The sequence below is a fragment of the Polypterus senegalus genome, chromosome 16, assembly GCF_016835505.1.
Source record: "Polypterus senegalus isolate Bchr_013 chromosome 16, ASM1683550v1, whole genome shotgun sequence".
In the NCBI taxonomy this organism is placed as follows: domain Eukaryota; kingdom Metazoa; phylum Chordata; class Cladistia; order Polypteriformes; family Polypteridae; genus Polypterus; species Polypterus senegalus.
In genome coordinates, this window is record NC_053169.1 from 18200432 (window position 1) to 18225974 (window position 25543).

Here is a 25543-nt window from a genome sequence, read left to right on the forward strand (position 1 = left end):
AGAATTATTATTAAGACAGAAAGTCAGACTCAGTCACAGCCTAGGATACCTTGGCCAACTAGCTGCCCTCCTCCTGGCTATTCCGAAGTGAAATCTATGCAGGGCTCTCCAATCTAATGAGAAAATGTTTCCATCTGATGATTCCAAATATCAAAAATATTATCGAGTTTGTGATCAGCAACCTCAAAATAGCATCAACCAACACTCATGCCTATATATTATCAATCCCATATTTTCGAAGTTTTGTGAAAACTTCCAAAACCCTTCTATCCTATTAGGAGTGAGTCAGGCGGCACAAGGCAATAAAAACATAAGTGATTTCAAAACGTTCATAAGAACCCCAGAATTTCATCATGAGACCTCCAGGTTGCTCTTGCCGATGTTGATGTCAAAGTGTGTGAGTCTATCATTAGAAAGAAGCTGCAAGATTAATTGAAAATGGAAAGGCACAGTGTAGCATAGGACTGAGTTAGTACTCCTGCGCTATATCCAGATTTCATGACTTAGTTCACAGAATACAAATATGGATGCTGGTATCAGTGGTTAACCAGTGATTATCAAGAGACTAACTCTATTAATGAAACTCAGACAAGTCGTATTGAGACTTGGGTGTGAAAAGAAACAAAAAATTAACTTTGCATCAGGCATTGTTACTTGTTGCCATACCCTAACGTATAATATTCTCAGATGTGTTTAAAACAATTCAGGGTCACAACAGTACTTAAACCTGGGTTGGGCTTCAAGTACATAGCAGGATATATTCATGCACAGACTTATACAATCATACAAGGTCTATTTAGGGTCAACAATTAACCTAAAATGCATATCGATGGAATGCAGGTGAATAATCAATATACCCAGAGAAAAGCTAATGCAGGCTCAGGGAGAATGTCCAAATTCCATAAAGGCAGTGCAAGCATGGCATTCAAACCGAGACAGGGCTATTTTCTGGCATTAGGAAGTTGCACTATATGGGCAAAGATATGTGGACACCCCTGTGAATTATTGAGTTCTGGTGTTTCAGCCACACCCATTAGTGACAGGTGTATAAAGTCAAGCAGATAGCCATCTGGAGCCATTTGACACAAATTGGCAGAAGGATGGGTCATACTGAAGAGATTGATGACTTTAAATATGGCCACATGTCAGTATTTCTGCTCTGCTAGATCTGCCCCAGTCAAGTAAGTCCTATTATTATGATGTAGAAGGAGTAACAACAGCTCTGACACAAACTGGTAGATCATGCAAATTCGCTGAACGGTGCTGCCAAGCACTGAAGCACATAGCATGTAAAAGTTGTCCAACCTGTGTTAGATAAGTCACAACAGAGTTCCAAATTGCCTCTGGAAACAGCATCAGCACAAGCACTGTGAGTCAGGAGCTTCATGAAATGGGCTTCCATGGGTTGAGAAGCTGAACACAAGCCTAACATCACTATGCATAATGCCAAGCATCTGCCTGAGTTGTGTAAAGCACACCACCATTGGAATCTGAAACAGTGAAAAACATGTTCTGTGGAGTGATGAATCGCACTTCATAATCAGATGGATTAATCTAGGTTTAGCCAAAGCCATGTGAACTCTGCCTTCTGAACTGCATATTGCCTGCTGTAACATATGATGAAGGAGGGCTACTGATCTGGGGCTGTTTTGGACCTGCTGAGTGTCTCTTCGGGAGGATACCTGCTGTTGTACTGACAAAACGTTTAGGGTACTGATTTGAATCCTAGTCTATTTGCAGGTATAATTATATAGTGGTAGTAGCACTCCCTCTTGCTCAGTTTTTTACCTTGCTCTCTGTTGTTTCTGATATTTGCCCCGTTATACTTTCTTGTAGATTTTATAACTTGCTTTGTATGTTTCCTTTGATAAGATCTGTGCTAAATAAATAATTATAGTAATAATAATAATACTCCAATTCATGGTCATTGATGGTTCAGCTGGAGCCTGGCATGGCAGTATTAAAATTTGCTGCAAAAATCCATCTAATCCATTTCCAGTCCATTCAAGCACTATCAGGGGCAAAGCAGGAACCAACCTGGGATAGGATGCCCACCCATTATGGGAAAAACCAGAGGGATTTATATCATCACTCTTTAACTCCAGGCCAAACTAGGGTTGCCAGTGAATGCAGTCTCCTCCATGAAATGTGAAAGAAAACCCCTGTGGGTATAGGTAGAGCATTCAGACTTTACATAGACAGTGCTAAGGGCAGGATCTACACAGAAAAAAAAAAATGAAATGTTTTTATTCTGTAAAAGTGATGGGCAAATAAACAGGTAGAATGCTAGGGAGAGGGTTATGAAGCACCAAGACCAAGGCTATTGCCTGCCTTGTGCCTGATGCTGCTGGTATGGATTAAAGCTCAGATAGATGCAGTTTTAGCACAAGTTTTAATACTCAGGAATCTCTACTTCAATATTTTAATGCCATTTTGTTTGTGTGTTAGTTTCCCTCAGCATATCCAGGCTGCAGAAGCCTGTCTGTTGTACAACATTCCATTACAGTCACATGTTACACTCCTCCTGATCTCCTTCCTCTGGCTCCTAGTTACAGAGCACATCTTTTTTAAAACCCAAGTACTAGCCTTCTAGCCCAGAGGGAGTGAATGACCCTGTGCTACTATTGAACAGTTTCACACTATAAATTCCAGACAGGAAGGCCTTGTTGTTGGCTTATCTCAAGTTATAATCTGAATTACTGTCTGGACTTTTCTCATATAGTGGTTGAGTAGTGACATCCAGTACTAAAAGATCTAGGATCAGTTTCACAAACTCCTCAAGAAGTAGGAACAAAGTCATTGTTTGGCAGCAAAGGAGCAGTACACAACTAGACACATACTTTCTATGGGCATTACTAAACTGTTGCAGACTATTTATTATATATCCTTATATATTATAGAGAAGCTCCAGATTACAGATGTCAATAAATAACTGAACTCCATTAAGTCAACACTTTGTGTAAAAATCCTCAATTCCAAGAGACACACCATAAGCACTTACAGTATATGTAGTTAGGGAAGAGTTCTTTTAGGAAGAGGAATATAAAAAATAATATTATGAATTTCATGTAGAAATATGTTTTGTTTGTGGAGTTAAGTCAAGTTGGGGAGCATGCACTGGTACAGTGTGTTGCCACACCCACTACACAACGAAACAACCTGGAATCCCGGTTGGCAGACACGCAGTCCAGTCCCACCCTCCGGAAATTACCCTCTATCTGCTGCAGCCAGGTGTTACGTGGGCAACCCCTTAGCCTGGTCCAGCCATTCAGGTCCCCAACAATGAGGATCTTACGAGCTGGATCACCCTTGGGGAAATGCGCCACATGGCCATAGTGCTGTAACTGACGCTCCCTCACAATGCAGGTATGTGCCTCATTCGGGACTCCATGAGCAACCACTCATTCGACACAAAGTCAAACCAACGGCACCCAAGGATTTTCCAGAGAGACACAGTACCAAAGGAGTCCAGTCTTCAGTCATGAGATTGCTGGAAAGGGGTATGTGGCGCTCCCGATATTTATGCAAAAGGTTTGTGGAATGCAATTTTTTTTTGTTTTCCTTTAGGCAATCTAGTTTGACTTATTTGTATACTAGCAGCAGCACATTGTAATGCCCAGGTAAGTCATTTTAAGTTAGAACTATCTCACTTCTATTTGGCAGCAGAAGATACTTTGCAAATTGCATTCCTTTTCTTAGGAGGTAAAGTTTTGAGAAAGAAAAAAAAACACACAAATAAGTACTGATAAAATTCAAAAGGAAATATTTCTTTCTCAGACTGTAATTATCTACTATATAATAACTCTACGGCCTGTGTGTCCAGTCTCTCACAGCAATGTGATTGGTCAGTTTGGCTTTGGTGTGATTGGTCATTTTGACGTTTTTGACGCGATTGAAAAAGGAAGTGCGACAAGTGAGGGAGATGCACGAGGGAGAGTAAAGGTGTAGGGGGCATGCCAAGAGAGTTGTGGAACACATGGAACATAACACAGGCAGCCTCCATACATAGCTAAACATCACAGAAGCAGGCTCTACAGAAACACAATGAGAAGAGATGTTCAGACACATGTGAATACGGATGAAAAGCACTGAAGGTACACATAGAGCAAGAGAGAGCAAATTTGTTTGAATTATTCTATTACCTGTCTTCGACAGGTGCTGTGGCTGGTGTGTGGTAATCACTTTGCTCAAATACAGGACAGTTCCTTTCAGTGGTCAAAAGGCAATGTCCTTAAAAGTCACTGTAGTAAAAAGGTACACCCCCTCCCCAAGTACTCCCCCAGAGTCAAAATTTTGGGTCCCAAAGGAGTCTATGGTTTCTTCCAGACAAAAACGCTTATGTAAAAAGCAAAAATGTTCCATCTGCTAACAACATCTTTTGGACCAAGGGTTTGGAATTATACAAAAAACAAAAACACAAAAACAATCACACTTAGCTTTACATATATATATATATATATATATATATATATATATATATATATATATATATTACTAGCCATGTGCGCTCAACTACGTTGCGTGTGTTAAAGTTGTCTGTGAAGGGCTCCTTGTTTAAACGTAGCTGCCAGTCGTGAACTGGGCCCTTCGATGCACAGCAATATGATTTTTTATAAGGGAAACAAAATTACAAAAGAAAACCCTTGGATATTAATTCGATAGGAACAGCCTACTCGGAATAACTGTCCGAATCGTAATTATGTGGTGGTGTAGGGTCATTTCTGCTCCTGTCCGTTCACAGTCCGTCTCATTTTCACGACGCTATTGTTTCCTCTCATGATGTCTTCTCAACCTTTCTCCAATCTCGCAGGTTGCTTTGTGGCAATCCAAAGAGTAAGGCAATATACACGGAGCAATGGTTATAAAAAGGGGACCCATAGGTATCCAGGCTCTTTAAAGCATCAATAGGGATCACTTCAGTGACATGTGAGCAAGCCAAGGTACAACTGTGAGACGCGCAGCACTTGCCGGCTACAAAGTAACAATAATAATTTCCGGAATGTGCTGTTACATTGTCATTCATTTTACCCACTGTCTTTCTTTTATTCATATGTTACGTAGGCACGTTCCTTTTATCTTCGGCAATCTCGTTCTCTAACCAGGCCTCAGGAGCTAACCAGTGTAACACTGTCCATCACCCCTTTCGTTATTCCGGCACATTGTTGACATTGAGTAACAACAACGTACTAAACTGGAAGGTGGTCTACACATATGTGAAATTCGCGGACAAACAAAGATCAAGATCTAAATGAAGATCTCTTTAGTTAATTTAAAGCACAACAATTTGTTTAGTTTGAATGTCTGTGTTTTGAGGTGTGACTGGAGTACTACAGTCTTCAGTAGTATAAGCCTGGAGGAGATTCTTAATGCAATACCTATGTCGTAGCTGTCTCTCTTCTGCCATCTAGTGCTTCTTCTTCTTCATTCACGGACAAACAAAGATCAAGATCCAAATGAAGATTATATATAGAGATTAATAAATAACCTATAACTTTAAAAGTCACAAACTTCTATATTGAAATTAGATTTGATTAGATAAACTTAACTAATCCCTTGGGGAAATTCAGATGCATTCAGCAGCAGAAACATAAAAAGCAAGGGTACCGACTCACAGGACAAATAATACTGCCAATCCTTATATATAATTTGAAACTATCCGTATGTATGGTGTTCACGTCAGTACCCCGTATGTATGGTGTTTGCGCCAATACTGCGACTCAAAACAAGTTAGAACCATGCAATGGAACTCTGCCTCTGTAGTTAGAACATAATGTGGCAAACGCGGATGCAGTATTGCAAGATTGGCTAAGAATGTTCGAATGCTTCAGTGACGCTGCTGGAAGGCCGAGTATAGTAAGTCGGTGTTGGTTCGAGCAGATAACAGTAAGTTCGGTTGGTTTTTGGAATGTTAGTTTGGTGGGGCGTACTTTCCAAAACTAACATCATCGACTGACTTAAACCCTTTGACAGCTCCGGAACCGTAAGTAATTTAGAACGTATCTCCATTTGCTTGGTACGTGGAAATCTATCTTTGGGCAGTTCAATTTTGTCATCCGTCCTTCTGACATCTATTGGCAAACTGAGTAATGACGGCTGGGTATTAACAACGGTCATTGTTTAAATTTTAGCCGATCTCAGATCTAAAATGACCACGCCAACATAATTATTACTCCGACTCTGATTAGAGTTGTAAAGTACGGTTTGTTTTGAAAATTTGTTTGCTGGAAAAAATCAAATGAGGTGCACAGAAGAGCCGAGTTCACGTCGCATATACGTTGCAGCCCCGTTTAAACAGGAAGCTCTTCATTACATTGGCCGAAAAGGTCTATTTTAAGCACAAATCAGTGCCATGATAACAAAATCATTTCAAAGACTTAAAAAAACAAATAATTCTTTGCAGAGAAAGTATGGATTTCACAAACGTAGAATTTGTAGCCCAATTCGATCGGGCTTCCAGTCGCTAGTCAATCAATAAAAATTTGAACGTGAGCGTCAGTAGGCTTTGTGCTCTAGGAACCAAGTTATCCAAACTATTCTCTAACATTTCAATAATTATTTAAAGCTCTGATGCTGATGTTTCTGATCATAAAATAGGTCTCATAATAGGAATACATAATTAATAGCAGAATTACAGTATTTGAGGGTTCTTCTAGAGTACCTCTTTCTCTTGCACGACTTGGCTCAAAAACTAATCAGCACATTGTCATCTCATAACAGGCTTAAGTTTCGAGTCTAGTGTTTTTCCGTCCAGCCATTTTAGCTCTAGATCGTCCTCAAGAAACTGTGACACACAGACACACACACACTGACACACACCCTTCATCGAGATATCAGTGTTTTCGGTATCAGTGGATCCTAAAACGCTGAGATCTGTTGAAAACCAGAGATCGAAATTTTTGACAAATCTAAAGCTTTTACTCCACCACCATAGATGATAGGTTATGGTGGGGGGAGGGCACAAAGCAAAAATAAACTTGAGAAGTACATCAGGTGGAAGCATTGAATTTCCTGAATGGAGTGGGCAGAAAGACCCCCAGAGGCACTTCTTGAGCCCACCGTGGTGTACTGAACCTGTGGCTAAAAGTGCTCCATAAAGCGTCTCCTGGACGGGATGGAGAGGATTTTTCATGATGTCATCCAATTTTACTATCATCAGCTTCCAGTGTATCCAGGGTTAGCCCTGTGATGGAATAGGCCTTTCTGATAAGTTTGTTCAGACATTGTGCTTCTTTTAAGCTCAAGTTTGCTTCCCCAGGAGACTGCAGTGTTGAACAACACACTGGCTACTATGGAATGGTAGAACATTTCCAGAAGCTTGCTGAGCACATCCAAAGACCTGAATCTCTTGTCATGCTAGAAGTCCACCACCAGCTCTTTTGTCTTGCTTATGTTGAGTTGCGGGTTGTTGTCCCTGAACCACAAGGCAAAGTCCTCCATAGCTTTCTTGCACTCTGACTCATCTCTGATATTAATGCAGCCTATGATGGATGAGTCATCTGACAATCTCTGTAGAAGGTAAGTGCTGCTGGAGGGAGACAGGACAGTTCAACCTAAGGAGCTAAAGCATTACACAACACCATTTGTGACATATATATATATATCTGTAATACAGACAAAAACTAACGATTACATAATTTTATATACAAGTAACACCAGAGAATTTATTAAAACTGTTTTTTAAAAAGGCCTTTTTGTGATTTTGTCCTTGCAAAGCTATTAATTAGGCTTCTGTGCTTTGTCACAATTAATTTTGGGTGTGACTATGCCATTGAAGTGCTTTTCTGCCATTGTATATTGATAAGAGTTTTAACATGATTTACTACACTAAAGGAGAGCACTCCTGGTGCTATGGATCTGGGAAAACGTAGAAATATTTGCATTGTAACTGTTGTGTTTGGAAACCCTTGGGCTAATCCCAACTGTGGAATTCATTCCAAAAAATATCTTTGGACAAGTGCCAAAATGGATTTGTTTATGAACTATCATTCTGTCAATGAGTTTATAAAATATTAGTACTAAATAGATCTTTTGGACCTAGCTGAGGTGAGTCGGCCATATGGCCCATGTTTGAATATGTCCTGAAATTGGCCAGTGCCTCAGTAATGGTTGGTTTCCACAGTACTGCCCAGATATGCACCAGGTCTTTGTAAACCTGTGTTAGAAGTATGTGCACCTAACCTGCTCTTACCCATATGTAATATTATGGTTTAGTTAGCATTTATTAAGTATATATAAAATGTGAATTTCTTAGTATTTTTATGTCACTTTAGATAAAAGGGATTGCTAAATAAACTAATGTAACTGTACTGCACCCACATCCCTTGCCTAAATTTTACTTTATATGAAAACACTAGGTGACTGGTTCCCCTTATGCACTCTCTATTGTGCTGATTTTTTTTTTTTTTATTTAAACACCTGTGTAAAATCCAGTCTAAACCAGCTTTTCGCTATGCCCACAATCTTGTCATTGAAGGCCCCATCTAAAAGAAGTAGCTGTCATCAAGTTTATTTAATCCCCTTGTAATGAATATGGCTATCAGGGCTTCTTTTATTCTCTGATCGCTTACTCTCAAAGGTTTCATTGTCTTTAATCTCTTCTAATAATTCATACCCTTCAGACTGAGTCTGGTACTTTTTGTCTATGTTTTCCCATGTGTCACAATGAGAAAAAAATTCAGTCTTTCATTATATGTTGTAATAGCTGCACTATAAGGTTGTCTTCTAACCTGCTTTTTCACTTTTGTTTGGATGTGAAGAGTAGTTGAAGCCACTCTGTCTCAGGAGTATTTTCCTTATGTGGAGGAAAAGCCTGAGCAGACTCTTGGAATTAATGTCATTCTACTGCAGTATATTAAACAATTTTGTAATCAAGAAATGGTTGTTCATTAATTGAAGCTCATTTAGCCGGCTAATTAGATTAGATTAGCTAACTTTATTAATCCCATGGGCAAATACAGATGGCTAACTTCTCCTAGTATCTCATCCGGATGATTCTTAAAGTAACTCAGGATATCTTCTTGAGTTATTTGACTTGACATAGATTCTCTTGTAATTTTGTAACAGTTTGCCTGATAAAATATTAGTTCCTGTTTTCAGTACTGGATGCACTTCTTCATCATGTCTATCATGACTTAGTTGGATTTCCCTTAACTCTTTTAGGGCTGATGTCGACTTTTGTCAAAAGGAGGAGTTGACGATGGTAATCAACTGTAAACTGTGACAAAACCAATTATGTTTTAGTTGGACTCTCATTGCTAGAAGGAAAGCTAGATTCATTGGTTTGACCAAGAATCCCTGCCCTCTCCTGAGTAGCAAGGCGCACACTATGGCAAAAATGGCACTGACATTTGGCGAGAGATCAAAGCGAATGCGTAAAGCAAAATACTCCGTGGACTACGTTTTGCCTATTATCTCTGAACTGGACTATGACTTGTCGGCCTCATTTTTTGATACAATTGATCGAAAACGAATGTGAGGTTCCAGCTTCAGCTGATCGGTCCCCAGCTAGTCGTGGTACTGACAATGTCCGCAAGGGAGGACTGCCACTTAACAATGAGTTAGAAACCAGATTGTAATGCACTGCGACCGTGACCACTGCTGCTGTCCCAGCCAAGCGAAGACAGCCTGGCAGCAAGCAAGCCGCACATTCTTGTCAAACTGACAGCCACAGCATGCAGCAACAGACATTTTATGTTGCTTTCTGAGTGAAACCATTGTTTTTTGGAAAAACATATTCAGCCCTCAAAGAGTTAAACTATCCTGTAAGGCTCAAGGGCTCTGTGTCAGAGATGATGATGTGCAATACTGGGGTACCTGTCTTACACACCACCTCCTGTCTCCTTTCTTGTTTACTCTCTACACAGTGGACTTCCAGTATAATACCAGCTCTTACCTTCTACAGAAGTTCTCAGATGACTCCTCTGTCATAGGTTTCATTGATAATGGAGATGAGTTGGAGTGTAGGAGTCCAGTGGGGCCCTTTGTCTTGTGGTGTAGGAAGAAAAACCTACAGCTCAACATCAACCAGGCAAAAGAGCTGTGGGGGTATGGACTGGACTTCCGAATTGTTAAGGAATTGTCTCCTGTGGAAGCAACTTCACTTCAGGTAAAGCAAAATGTTTGAATAAACCTATCAGTAAAGCCATCTCCATCACAGGACTATCCCTGGACATTTAGCAGGTGCAGAAAAGAGGATGGTGACAAAATTAGATACCATCCTGAACAGCCTCCAGGTGGCTCATTCTAAGCACAGGCTCATACCTGTATGGTGTGATAAGAAACATCTCTGGGGATCTTATCTGCTTGCTGCTATTAGGCAGTTCAAAGCTTCCTCCCAATATCCCATCCTTCACTCCAGCCAGATGCTGTAGGAAGACAGTACAGACTGTACCCACTACAATTATTTTAGCATATTTATTTTATTATGTTTTTATTCCACTGTCTTATGTTGTACTTTGAATCATTATCTGTGTATTCTATGTTTTTGCTGTGGTAAACATTTCAATTTCCCTTTGAGGGTTAATAAAGTATAGCTAATTTATTTAATTTAACAAATGTGGTCAAATAAATGTTCATACCAGGAAATTCATAATTGTAGACATCAGAACCAAAAGAACAAAACTAAATCATAGTCGGAATATCAGAAGCAAAGTACAGAAACCAGAAACACTAAATTGCTGGAGATTGTGCATGAAGTTTGAATTCATCCGTAAACTTGGTCAACCAGAAAGTACATGATACTGGCCAAGGTGTCATCATATGATGCCCACTTCTGGCTGTCCATGCTTAGCAGCTGTAAGCAAAACTGTCCTCAAAATTACATTGCCTATAAAAAACAAAATGATGTCATGGAAAAACACAAAAAATATCATGTATACTACAATGACCTCCAACAGACAAACAGCAACTTCAGGGCTTGTCAAATGGTAATTCCACCCTGAATCAAGAGTTGGTGCTGTCACCTAATGCCTCTCCTCATATTCTGTCTGCAGATACAAGAATCTACAGCCAGATTATGACTAACATTGCTTCTGGTTTCCATTCGCCTGAGCCCAGTTTTTCTTCCTTGCCTACCTCATACCTGGCTCTACCATCATCTTTGAACAGTCAGACTTTGGACTCGTGTCTAGAAAGTTGTTTTTGCTTCTCCTTCTTAAATCGCTTTTGTGATTTTTTACCAAAAAGTGTACGAGCATCATTTTCTGGTGCCCCAACCCCTTATGATTTGTTTTTGTTTTACTTGCAAAGGACTTTTAGAAAACAGGTGTGGCTTGATGTCCTAGACTGACAGTCACATGACCTGAACTGGAAATGTATAATCCAGTAAATTCAGTGAATTGATAATGTGTAACCTGTTAGGGTGGCACAGTGACAAGGTGGTTAGAAATATAAACTCACAGCTCCAACTGACAGCAGTGTTCACCAACCAGTTTAATATCTCTTTAGAACAGGCCCAAAGGTGAGGTCCCAAAGAAATTATCACCCTGTGGCCCTGACCCCTATTGTTATGAAGTGTTTTGAATGACTTGTCCTCAGACACATTAACCACATCCCCAGCTTCCTGGACCAATACCAGTTTGCTTACAGGGAAAACAGATCAACTGAGGACGCTGTCTCACTTGCCCTTCACATTGCCCTATCATACCTGGAGAAGAGGGACAGCTATGTGCAGATGTTGTTCATTGACTACAGCTGTGCCTTCAACACTACCACCCCCAACAAACTGGCTATCAAACTAAACAACTTAGGTCTCAATTCACACCTGTGTAACTGGATTTTAGATATTCTCACTAACAGACTACAAAGCTGTGTGCATGGGTAAGCACTTCTCTTCATCAGTAACAGAGAGCACTGGGGTACCGCAGGGCTGTGCACTGAGCCCTCTCCTTTAATCCCTCTTCACAAATGACTGCAAACCTACTCATGGTACTAACATCATAATAAAGTTTGCAGATGACACCACAGTGATAGGCCTGATCTCCAATAATGATGGAGCGGCCGATAGAGAAGAGGTCAAGAATCTGGAGAGTTGGACTCAGAACAACAACTTTGCACTCAATTCGAAGAAAAAAAAAGGAACTGATTCTGGGCTTCAGGAGACTGAACTCCAATGGTCACCATCCCATAAGCATTAACGTCAAGAGGTTGGAGACAGTCCAGAGTTTCAGATTCTTGGTAGTCCACATCAGCCAGGATCTGTTATAGACTTCAAACACAACAGCAATAGACAAAAAAGGTCTTAAGAGGCTTCACTTTCTGAGGAGTCAGAAGAAAATACAAGTTCCACAACAGCTGCTGGTTAACGTCGACAGGTGCACCATAGAGTCTGTCATCATATACTACAGGGGTGCCCAATGCATCGATCGCGATTGACCGGTAGATTGCAAAGTTAGTGCAGGTAGATCGCGTTGCATTCAAAAAAAATTTTTTTTAAACATTAGTCTATCATATATCCTCCATATGCCATTTGTCACTTGATTGGCATACAGGGCGGCCAGTCTGAGATCTCTTTTCTTCTAACACACTGGTCATCCCACAAGCACGATCAAACACACAAGCTACTGCAAAACTCTGTCTATCTAAGTGATCTAGTTAGCCTTCCAATTTATATTTCGACTAAAGAAGGGATTTAAAAAAAAAATGTTTATGGAGGGTATGGGCTGCATGTGGAATTGGAAGAGGATTTTTTTTCTCATAATGTCACAATCGAAGTGCGTTTATCTGATCTGTCAATCAATCATTGCTATTCCAAAGAAGGAAAATGTAGAAAGGCACTTTCGAACTGTTCATAAAAACTGCAAAACTGACTTCCTTCCGAAAAGCGATCTGAGAAAGAGAAAGGAGAGGGAGCTAAAATCGCAGTTAATCGGACAGCCGTCATTTTTCACTCGTCTGAATTCAAAAGCTCCTTGACTGCATTATTCGGCTCTACTTATTTATGTGAGTTAGCCTTTTCTCACATGAAGATTATTAAATCCAAATACATTCAAAAATGTATTGAATTTTTATTGTGCCATAAAGGTTATTCAGTTATGCAAGGTACAACAACATATATTTTATGTATAAAGCATATTCAATATATATATATATATATATATATATATATATATATATATATATATATATATATATATATATATATATATATATATCGTTTTAATGTAGGTAGATCATTTCGACCTCGTCATTTTAAAAGTAGCTCGCAAGCTGTAAAAGTGTCGGCACCCCTGATATACTGCATTACAGTGTGGTACTCTGGTTGCACTTCTGAGAATAGGAAGGCCCTCCAGCGTATCATCAAAATGGCTCAGAGAATTACTGTTACTCAGCTACCATCACTGGAAAATATCTTCACCTCCTGCTATAGCAGAAAAGAAAAGAACATTTGTAGAGATCCAACCCACCCCAGCCATAGCATTTTTACTCCTCTGCCCTCTGGCAGGCACTTCAGAGCCCTGCAGGGCTGCACTACCGGGCTGAAGAACAGCTTTAACCCCAAAACAATTAGCCTATTAAATGCACACTTTCCCCCTACACACTGCCCCTTCCTATAACAGAGACCACCACTGATTGAACTGTACATTTGCGTCAACCACACATAGACACACACACTTATACATGACCCATGTGAAACTCATGACCATTAAATTGACTGTAATCTTCACTGGGACTTCATTTCATATCTATTTATGCTTACATGATTACCTTTATTCTCTGTGTAATCTGGAACTGTTAATAGTAACGGTGCTTCTCATAGTTTAATGTTTACTTAGTTTATTATCTACTGTTATATACATTTATCTAAGGCATCTATAGGCTTGCTCCAAATGATATTTCATTGTATTGTACAGTGACAATAAAGGTATCTTGCATCTCTAGCATCTTGCAAAGCCCCTAGTTCAGATTTTGGCATGGGTACCATAATCCCAGTTTAGTTTCTTTACTGCTAAGTGACTTACAGCACACATTAATTGCAGTCTTGCCCTGTCGTTGGTGTTTGTAACACAATGAACCTCTTCATTCACTGTAGAGACTGTATATCAGGCTGCAGTCCGTGATTCCTTTATAAACCAGGCTTATGTTTATATCACTTAGGGGAGCTGCACACTTTCGTGTAGTTAATTTGTTCAAACGGTGTTTATGGATTATATATATTTATGTATATTTATAATTATTTCTTTTATTTATGTATATGGATTAAAGACTTCCTGACAGACCGCGAACAAAGGGTTAGGGTGGGCCCTCACATCTCCTCGGCCATCAGCATCAGCACTGGCTCTCCCCAGGGCTGTGTGCCGAGCCCCCTGCTCTTCACGCATGTACACACATGACTGCACCCCTGCCCACCACAGCAACACTATTGTCAAATTTACAGACGACGCCACTGTGGCGGGGTTCATCTCTGGGAGTCCACCTACAGGAACGATGTGGCAGCATGGCGCACTGACAAAAAACCTCTCCTTAACACAATTAAGGACAAGGAGCTTGTTGTGGACTTCAGGAAAAAGAAAATGGACATCACACCACTTAACATCAGAGGGCACCGTGTGGAGAGGGTGTCACCCGACTTCCGCTTCCTGGGAGTCCACATCATGGAAGACCTGTCCTGAGGTGTGAACACAGCTGAGCTGGCGAAGAAGGCTCAGCAGAGACTTTATTTCCTGAGAGTCCTCAGGAAAAATAACATCCCCCAAAAACCGCTGGTGTCCTTCTATCGCTGCTCTATTGAGAGTATCCTGGGCTACTGCCTCTGCGTGAGGTTTTCTAGCTGCACAACAGCGCAGAAGAAAACACTTCAGCAGATTGTAAAGACTGCCCAGCAGATCATCGGCTGTTCGTTACCTTCTCTGGATGAACTGCACAGCTCTCGGTGTCTCAAGAAAGCGGAAAACATCTTGAAAGACTCCTCACAACCTGCTCATGACATGTTCTGAAGCCATCAGGCAAAAGATACAGGAGCATCAAAACAAAGACTAATAGACTGAATAACAGTTTCTGCCCTGTTGCTATTAGGGCACAGAATGCCACCTAATAACCTCCAATGCAGCAGTGCAATAGATGACATCTTGTGCAATAGTGTTTCATGTGCAATAAGGTCTTATGTTGAATGTTTGTGTTCTAACTTATTTCTTCTTATCCTTTCCTATCTTTTTGTGATTATATTTATTTATATTTTGACAATGCAGGGACTGCACCTAATTTCGTTGTATTTGTTACAATGACAATACTGTAAAGATATTCTGATTCTAAGCTACAGGTTGATATGGTCGGTTCTCATAATAATAATCTGCAGATAATATTAGTTCAGTCAATTTAGTCCTATACATGCTTTCATGATTGCTTTTGTCTTCCATTCATTTCCACAGAAGCAACCTTTTTTTTGTGGTTAACTTACCTAAACCTGCTGTATGAGATGCTGGTGTGGAATTGTGGACCTAAGTGGCTGGTGTAAATACTGGCAAGGCAAAACTGAAACAGTAAACTAATTTGTAGTTGAAGCTGCAAAGAATGTTTTCACTGTTTTAAAATAGAGCAGTTTGCAGATTCACCAATGCTTTTCAATGGCAGAGTTTGAAATTCTAAAATTTTGTACAGCATGATCTGTTCTGGATATTGCAATGAATATTGAAGTGTCTGCGGTGGGTTGGCACCCTGCCCAGGATTGGTTCCTGCCTTGTGCCCTGTGTTGGCTGGGATTGGCTCCGGCAGACCCCCGTGACCCTGTGTTTCAGATTCAGCGGGTTAGAAAATGGATGGATGGATGGATATTGAAGTGTCTCAGCATTTTATTTAAAGAATAAGTGTGCCACATTTCAATAAAATCAGTCCATGGGGGGCCAACCCAATCGAGTGTTAGCTCCCACCTTATGGCAGATGTTACTGGGATTAACACCATTCCTTCACAAAATGGATGGAAGAATGGGCTCTTTTTTAACATTGCTGGTATTGTCTTTGCTGATGTAAGGTAAACAAGCACAGTGCACAGAGAACCGTGGTATGATTTACAGGAATACACACTGTAAAGCCTAGCAGCTATGATATTCAAGCAATTTCAGTTCCACTGACAGTCACCAGAAAATGGCTTTTACTGTGACTTGCTGCATTACATTCTCAGTGTTCATATGCCATAGCAAATAAATCAAAAGCTTCTGGAACATCGCATCCAGAATCACCGTATATGTCTCCTGCTGGTATTCTGACTAAGAGCAGAGTTTGAATACATCTACTCATTTTGCTGTGCCTGGTGGGTAAACACAGCTTCTGCTCTATCTCCCAGATGCTTTGCCAAATGACATTTCACAAATGTCCATATTCTTGGTGCTATGCCTTTAAACGTTCAAATAATCTTATTTGACACTTCACAATGAATGCAGTTGTAGTCAGTGAACAAGAAAAGAAATGGATTAATTCATTAGCCGTGACTCGCTCAAATGTAAAGAGATGCCAGAACTAAGTGCACATTCATTTGATCAAATTGCAGAGACAGGACTGCTTTAGCCACTAACCAGGCCTGATAGTAATTGAATTTGTTTAATCAGTGCCATTCATTTGTAAAGATTCAGCCCTAGTTGTTCATTTTCAGCTCCTCACAGCATGACACCCTTCCTCACTGGGAGATGCTTGATAGTAGTTTTGTCAAAAGCAAAATTAAGGAGCAGGCACCATGGCCTAGTGGCTAAAGTATGTGACAGGAATATGAAGGCTGCCAGTTCAGTCCTCACCACAAGTGCAGTATGTGACCTAACATGAGTCACTTAATCTGTCCCGACCTCCAGGGGTACAAATGTAGAGTCCATGTTACTGAACTAGGAACTATGAACTGTGAAAGACTCTAGGCTTAGCCACCCCAATTACTGAATCTGTGACCCTGAACAATTTCTTCGATTCCCCCAGTGCTCCTGTTTTGGAAATATGGACATGATAGTATCGCTCTGGGATGGTGTTCATTATGAAAATCACTCTGTATAAAGTCATAAAGCTTCCATTATATCTTCACCACTCTATGTGTAGCCTGGAACGAGCCACTTAATCTGCCAGAGTGCCATTTTTAGAAAGACATATTTTGGATTTGCACAACATCTCTCTATTTTATAGAAATATGGAAACTATAGTGCTATACGTGGGATTGTGTGCCACTGGAAATGAAATCACTAGCTGTGTTACCCATCTTTACCTGGGAACTTTACAAAGATAATGGTGATACACCTGTCCTTGCACTTTAAAATTTAGCAATAAATTGCCTTTGATTATTCTTTTGCATATTCTCTTATAGCACTGAGAAAATGCTCTGAGTCTAAATACTAGACTTTTATTAGGCCCTGGAATGTCTTCAAAAGGTGATTATTTGATTTTTTCCACTTTTGCAGCTTATTCCAGGTGGTTCCTCAGTCCATTTCAATGCACAACAGTGAATGGACATTTACCATTCATGGACACTTTAAGCCATCACTGCTATTTTTGAGCCAAGGAAAATATCTTTTTTGATTTGCATGTTGAACATTAGTCGCTCTGTTCATATCAATACGGTGTGTTTAGTAACAGTAGCCCTGTGAAGTTTTGGATGTTAATATGTGTGTTTAGTAACTGTAGCTCCATTGACTTCAGGATTTTTGCAGGATTCAGGCGTATTTAGCTACAGATTTTTAAAACTGATTTCGCCTGACAATATCTGTATATCTAGTACGACGCGTACGTTTTCCTGTTGGGACTGGGAGACAACTTCAGGGTTCGACTGAATGTAATTACACTCTGAAGCAGGGGTTGGCGCTGTCACTTAATAGCTCTTTACTTCCTCCCTCTGTAGAAAGGACGACTTATGGACCAACCACTGACGACGCCACATCCAGTTTCCAGTTTTCTGCCTCTTCCTTTGTCTGAGAAGACATACTCGCGTTTATTTTTGACTAGCTGTCCCCTGCGGCTCCGCCCATGTAGTAGTGAAACAGGATAAACTTTTGTTTTGGCTTGGTTTTGCTATCGGGGCGAGAATGTAGCTGTGATCTCTCGCCAAAAATGTAAAAAGTTGGCCAGCTATCTCTGGCCAAGCGAAAGGTAGGTACACTCCACCATGAAATGTTGGCACTGTATCTAATCCTGTTCAGTTCTAACAGGAGAGCATGGGAAGAAAAGCACCTGGCCATGATATCTCTGGTAATCAGCAGCTACCCTCTAAAACACACGTAGCTCTCAAAAATGTCAAACGTTACTCCTTAACAATCGCTAGATGATAATGTCTGTTGAACAAACAGGTATCGCTAGCTAAGTGGAGGCAAGGTATGCTCCAGAGGTAATGTGATTTGAACGGAGGCTGGTGCGTGAGTGAGAAGGGCCCCGCCCACCTCCCTCAGGTTCCGCCTCCTCTTCCTCTCGGCCCGCAGCCTGTCTTTAGGATTCGCACAAATAATTCGGTGCCACAACCGAACTATGATACTTGGCACAATGAGAGAAGTCGTAAAATTAACTGGAATATTCAAGCAAATTATGGAAAAGAAACCTGATCTAAATCTGTTAAGTAGTTCTCTTGTGAGAAGCGGACAGACAGACATATATAAAGCTTTGATCTTTTCAATTATGCGGGGATCATTTTGGTGTCCCAGACCTTTATATTTCTGCTTTTGTTATGAGACTATTTTATTTGTATAATTTTGAGATATTTTGGTAACATCAGATAAGACCTGCCTCTCTCTCTCTCTCATTCATGGGTCAAGAGTTCTCTTTTCAATTCCAAAGCAAGACCCCATTGGAAAAGGCTTCCTGTTTGTGCACTCCTTTCATTTTCTGGAGCTAATTTATTTAACAATATTTTAGCAAACAATACATGTGTCTTGTACATTGTGAGCATTCTACTGGATGGCTTGACCTGTTGATTATTAGACATGAGTAAAGTGAAATTTTATTTCATGAGTATTTCATGAGCTGTGATGCCAACTGAGTGCCCTAGCTCTCCATGAGAATCACTGTGTAGAATCATCTCAGAAGAAGCCGGGAAATAATTAGCAATGATTTATGAACATTTATTTTAGATAGAATGCCCAGTGGGGTCTGGGCAGTTCTTTGGCCTGGGAATCCCTACAGATTTTGTTTTTCTCTGACCCTATCATCTGACTTTGATTATGATATTGTAATAAGACATAGATTATATATCTATGTTTTATAAGAACATATGGATTTTTTTTCTTTGATACTTACTCATTAATATTTTTACCACATCTTATTTGTTTTTTCTTTTCTTGTAACTTTCTCTTTGACATCTTGTAAAGCACTTTGAGCTACATTTCTTTGAAAATTTGCTATACAAATAAATGTTGTTGTTATTTTCCAGCCTTGGTTACCTTTGGGGTCCTATCAGAAAATGTATTTCCTTTCTGCATGAAAACATGAAACTGAATTTTTTTCTTAGCCACCACAACAAACTACAGTATATGAGGTAAGTAACATATAAAAAATATTATTCCTCAAAGGTGCCATTTCAGTTTGCCATTTCCACCAACTACCCTTGAAAATTCATGGGGATAGTGCTTATAATTAAAGGCACTATATAAAATCATAAGACTTCCACTTCAGTCCTCACCACTCACTTTGAGACTCTGAATATGTCATGTAAGCTGCCCACATTCTGTTTTTTCAAAATGTAATGGTACTATATACAGTACTGTCTTAGGTTCTTTAGATAGTTCACAAAAATATTTCTCTTACATGTTTTTTAAATGCCTTCTGCATTTGTGTATCAATAGAAATTAGCATATTTTTCGTTTTGTAAAAGTAAGCCAGAACAATAGATATCTGAATGCCATATAAGAAAGAAACTAACACAGTAACAAACCAGTTTCAAGTTTAAAACATGAAATCTTTACAGGCATACAGGCCAGTGTTTGAATGAGGTGCTCAAGATCAGTGAAGTCAGTGGAGGTTAAAACAAAGGTAGATAGATAGATAGATAGATAGATAGATAGATAGATAGATAGATAGATAGATAGATAGATAGATAGATAATATGAAAGAGACTGTATGATAGATAGATAGATAGATAGATAGATAGATAGATAGATAGATAGATAGATAGATAGATAGATAATATGAAAGAGACTGTATGATAGATAGATAGATAGATAGATAGATAGATAGATAGTAGTATAGTAGGCAAAACAATCTGACTCTGTTTCTCCAATATTAGCTTCTTTACACTGGCTGCTTGTCAGTTTTCGAATTGATTTTAAAATCTTGTTGCTAGTTTTTAAATCTTTACATGGGCTCACTCCTACCTACTTATATGAATTGTGTGCTTTACACCAGCCATCTAGACTGCTTAGATCTTCTGGTCAGTTGTCTCTTGTTGTCCCTCGTACCGAGTGTCAAACTAAGGGGGACAGACAGGACTTGTGCTGCTGCTGCTCCTCGCCTGTGGAACTCTTTACCTCGTCACATAAAGGAGTCGTCGACAATTGAACTGTTCAGAACGAGATTAAAGACTCATTTCTATTCCCTTGCTTTCTGTGACCTTCAGTAATACTGAATTGTGATTATGTAACATTACTTCTATTTATTATTTATGTTCATATATTTTACTTCTATTTATGTTATTTGTATGTTTTTCTTTTTATTCTATTATTGTAAAGCACTTTGGCCACAGCATTCCTATGTTGTTTTAAATGTGCTATATAAATAAATTGACATTGACATTGACTTTGACATAGATAGATTTTAGTATAGTGGGCAGGATAACAGATAGATTTTAGTATAGTAGGCAGGATAATAGATATATAGATAGATAGATAGATAGATAGATAGATAGATAGATAGATAGATAGATAGATAGATAGATAGATAGATAATTTATTTGTCCCCATGGTGAAATTTGGCTCTCTACATAAGCTCTTTAAATACCATATTTACGCGTGTACCACGCGCACATTTGTTTCCGAAAATTAGCATTAGAAAATTAGGTGCGTGTCATAAATGTAATTATGTAATGTTTACTTCTTTGCTTGGGCTCGCACACTCGCGCTCTCTCTCTCGCTTGCTCACGCAACTTGCGCACTCTCTCTATTGCTCGCTTGCTCGTGCACTCACACTCTCTCTCTCTAAACGCTTCCTATACAATCACAACGCGCGTCGTACATGGGGCAAAACTATTTTCAAGATTTTCTTTGTAAAAATTAGTGTGCGCATCTTACACGAGGACGTGTGGTACATGAGTAAATATGGTATATACATGCATAAATTGGTAGATAAATAAGTGAATAAATATCCCAAACTGAAACAGGATGAGCTGTGCAGAGAGAACAAACCAAAATGGGGAGGGTGTGGTAGATTTAGAGGTTTAAGCGGTAAATCTTACATCATGGTAATAGTGAGCATAGTGACAAGACACAAAGTGGTCATCTGTTACCATCAAGGTCTCTCCCAAGCAGAATTGTGCTTTCAGATGTGCTGTTAATGCTGTTCTGCAGAAGCACAAAAAACAAGCAAGGTTCAGGGCTGGAAATGCAATGGTCGACCACAGAAACTGGGTGCAACAAACAAGAAATGCATCAGTCCTGCACTGCCATCAGCTCTGAATGTTAGGAAACCACTGGGACCCTGAAACTCTCATACTGTCTGGAAAACCCTTATTAGAAGTGTTTGGTTTTTTTTTGGAAGAGTTGCCGCAAACAAAAAGGTGGAAATAAAGCCAAACTACACACCTACTCAAAAAAACACAAGGACTGAAGTGCAGAAAAATGGCAGCAGGAACGCTGGATCGATGAGAGCATATTTTGAAATTTTTGGCTCTACCAGAAGGCAGTTTTGTCTGCCAAACAACTGGAGAACAACACATGGGTGAGTGTCTACAAGCAACAGTTGGAGCACAGTAGAGGTTTCATGAAGGTGTGGGGCTGCATTTCTACAAATAGAGTTGGTAATTTGATCAAAATTAATGGTCCCCTCACTGATAAAAATATACAGGCAGGTTTTTATCCACCATGCAGTACCATCAGGAAGGCATCTGATCAGTCAGAACGTCATTCTGAAGCATGAAAATTACTTCAAGCACACAGTCAAAATGACAAAAAGAGGAACAAGGAATCCTGAAGCAGATGGTATGATGGCCACGGAGCCATGATCTCCACATCATCAGGCCAGTCTGGGATTACAAATAAGATGGTCAAAGTCTAGACTGGCACTGTAGAAAATGAACAGCGGACCTAGTGAGGACCTGCTCAACTTACATGACAATTGGAGAATTGCTGGGGTGGTCAAACCAAAAACTGATTTAATTTATGTTTTTTTTCAGTTTACTGCACTTTCTAGGAAATTTATTGATTAATACAAACTATTTGTGGCATTTTATTGAAATCTTTTGCGATTTACAGCATTTTTTCACAAGTGCCTAAGCTCTGTGAACAGTACTGTATATAGATTGGTGTTTACAATAAAATGGTATATATAAAGCCAAAGAGATGCTTGTTCACTCTCCACCACTGAATGGCTGCATGAATATGTACTGTCATGCATGTGGACATGCATGTTATCTGAGGTATGTACAGTAATACCACTCCAGGACAAGAGGGGGCACTGGCACTGGTCATACCCTCTTCCATTCCCTCTACAGTGCTGAGAAGACACCCAGTAAGGGTAATTGACTCAACCACTTGCTGCCCCACATTTAAAAATCACTGGGTGGCTAGAAGGAGGTGTCACTCGGTCTTCAGAGCACACCACAGGATGGAGTTTCAACTTTGTTACTACAGAAAGGAAGATCAGAATGAAGCCTGGTGACTTGATATTTTGCTTTCTTTGATTTCTATTTTGTGCCACAGAGCACCTGTTTTGCTTTAAGTTTCTCCTTTGATTAAATGGAGACGACTGGCCTGGTGCACCAACATTTATCATCTGGACTTGTCATTCTTCGCTCAACCACAGTATCTATTAAGTGCTCTGGTATGGTATGTTCTATAGAAAATTAATATAGAAAATCAAAAATGTCATCAGGTGGCATTGAGAGCAACAGATTATGTACATGCCATCAAAGGCCAGGAATGGTCTGAGATTTGACATGGATAGAATCGAAATATACCGTTGAACAGCTGCGGGCAGTGTGCCGGGGAAATATTAGTACATTTGAAGGTGCACAGAGAGGAGAGGGGGTCCCCATTTGATTAAAAATGCAAATAATGCAGAGGAGTGAGTTTGAAAATTATACCAAAATACTGCTTTGTTTTTAAAAGAATAGCCCAAAAAAAAAAAACGCAACTTGCAAAAATAGCCCAATTGGGTGGGAAAACTGTGGACCTGGCAACACTGCCTGAGCTGCTGCCCAATCTGCTTTTGTTTGGTTTATCATTTAGCATTTCAACAGTCCATAGATAATGACAAAATCCATTCTGAGATTATGTTAATAAGAAGCCTTTGAGGCTGACAAAAGAACCCTGGGGTAAACACCAGTCTCAGCATTCCTTGGGTTCTCTAAAATGTAAAGACTAATTTGCTAAGAACAACTCAAATGGAAATTTAGGATTACATTTAGTCAGATGTTTACAAAGGTTTCAAGTGACATGACATGACAATGGCCACCGCTGCTTTGTTTCATGAGGAGCACACATCCTGTCTTCGTGTGACTGCAACCTGAAGTGGCCTTTGGCAAAGTGGGACAATTTACTTTTTAGATAAACAGTGTGAAAAGCAAAGATAGCTGTGCAGTCACTCTCCTCATTTGACAACTGGCAGGGAGACCGGAGTAGGAAGGCAAATATTTAGTGTAAACAGAGGAAGGCTGATACTGAGGACCTAACATTTAGAAAATAAACAGAAAAAGAGAGATTGTTTAAAATGTAGTCTACTGTGGCCTATCTGATAAGGCTTTATTTTGGTGGATAGATAGATAGATAGATAGATAGATAGATAGATAGATAGATAGATATAAAAGGCACTATATGATAGATAGATAGATAGATAGATAGATAGATAGATAGATAGATAGATATGAAAGACACTATAAGATAGATAGATAGATAGATAGATAGATAGATAGATAGATAGATAGATAGATATGAAAGGCACTATATAATAGATAGATAGATAGATAGATAGATAGATAGATAGATAGATAGATAGATAGATAGATAGATACGAAAGGCACTATATGATAGATAGATAGATAGATAGATAGATAGATAGATAGATAGATAGATATGAAAGGCACTATATGATAGATAGATAGATAGATAGATAGATAGATAGATAGATAGATAGATAGATAGATAGATAGATAGATAAGGTAAGGTAGCATATAAAAGATAGATAAGGCAGTATATAATGCATAGATGGACATAAAGATAGTCAGGCATGATAATACAATATATAATAGAAACTATATGAAAGACACTATAAGACAGATAAATAGATAGATAGAATGTTATAGAATTAATATTTTCAGGTCTTTAACCAAAGTCTTATTATTAGATAAATACCACCTGAGTAACTAGTAACACTTTTTTTAAATTTCAGGATTTATTCCATGAATGAAGTTATCTCAAAACAGTTAGCACTGTGTGAAAAAGCGATCGCCCCTTTACACTTAATATCTGGTTGCTCCACCTTTACTTGCACTGACTGCAACCAAATGATTTCTCTACTCCAATAGCAGTTTTTCACATCACTGCAAGGCAGGAGTTTCAAACTCAGATCCTGGTGGGCTGCAGTGGATGCACATTTTCATTCCAGCCACTTTCCCCATTATTAACCAACTACTAATGTTTATGGAATATACCGTGTTGCCTTGATTTTGATTGACTTTCATTTTTTACTGACATGCTGTCAGCCTAAGACAGAACAGTATCACTGTGATTAGCGTTCACCTAGCTCTACTCTCTGAGTCTGAGGTGAAGACTGCCTGTTCTACAAGATGAGACGTTTGTGTTAGGTTAACTGGCGAATCTAAATTAGTTTGCTGTGACAATGTGCCCTCTTTCTCACTGGCACCTCATCTAGGTTTGGTTTCTGCCTTCCCACAATGATAAATTTTCACGAAGCAGGTTTGGGCTCCTTTTTAACCATAACTGGATTTTCTCCGACTATTTGGTTTGCATTTTGCATGAACTCTGCACATCAGTGTTTTTATCACTGACTTGTCAAGGCATCTGAGGGTTAACTTAAGTGCAGTGTCACATTAGTGCTGTGGCCTCTCATCACCACCCCTCTTCCTGTGTGTTATGTTAGTGACAATGACAGCACAATCATTACAGGGGTCAGCAGAGTAATAAAAAAGTCAAACAATGCTCTGAAGCATTTCTCAGCCATTTGGATCACAGTCTAGATATCACAGCAGCTTTGTGTTTGGCAAGGTCTACTTGCTGTTGAGTGTTTTGGTTTCCCTTTTGCTTATACAAATCTCTATCTAATTCTTGGTTTTGGCTTTGTTAATGTTAAGCTGATGTCACATTATGCAACTTCAAAAGCAGTCATTGGGTATGTTATACTTGTCAAATCTGTCCCCAGATTATAAACCTATTTAACAGGTTCTCTGGCTCTGTCGTATGTAGTTGCCTTCTTTTCTCTCCATCTT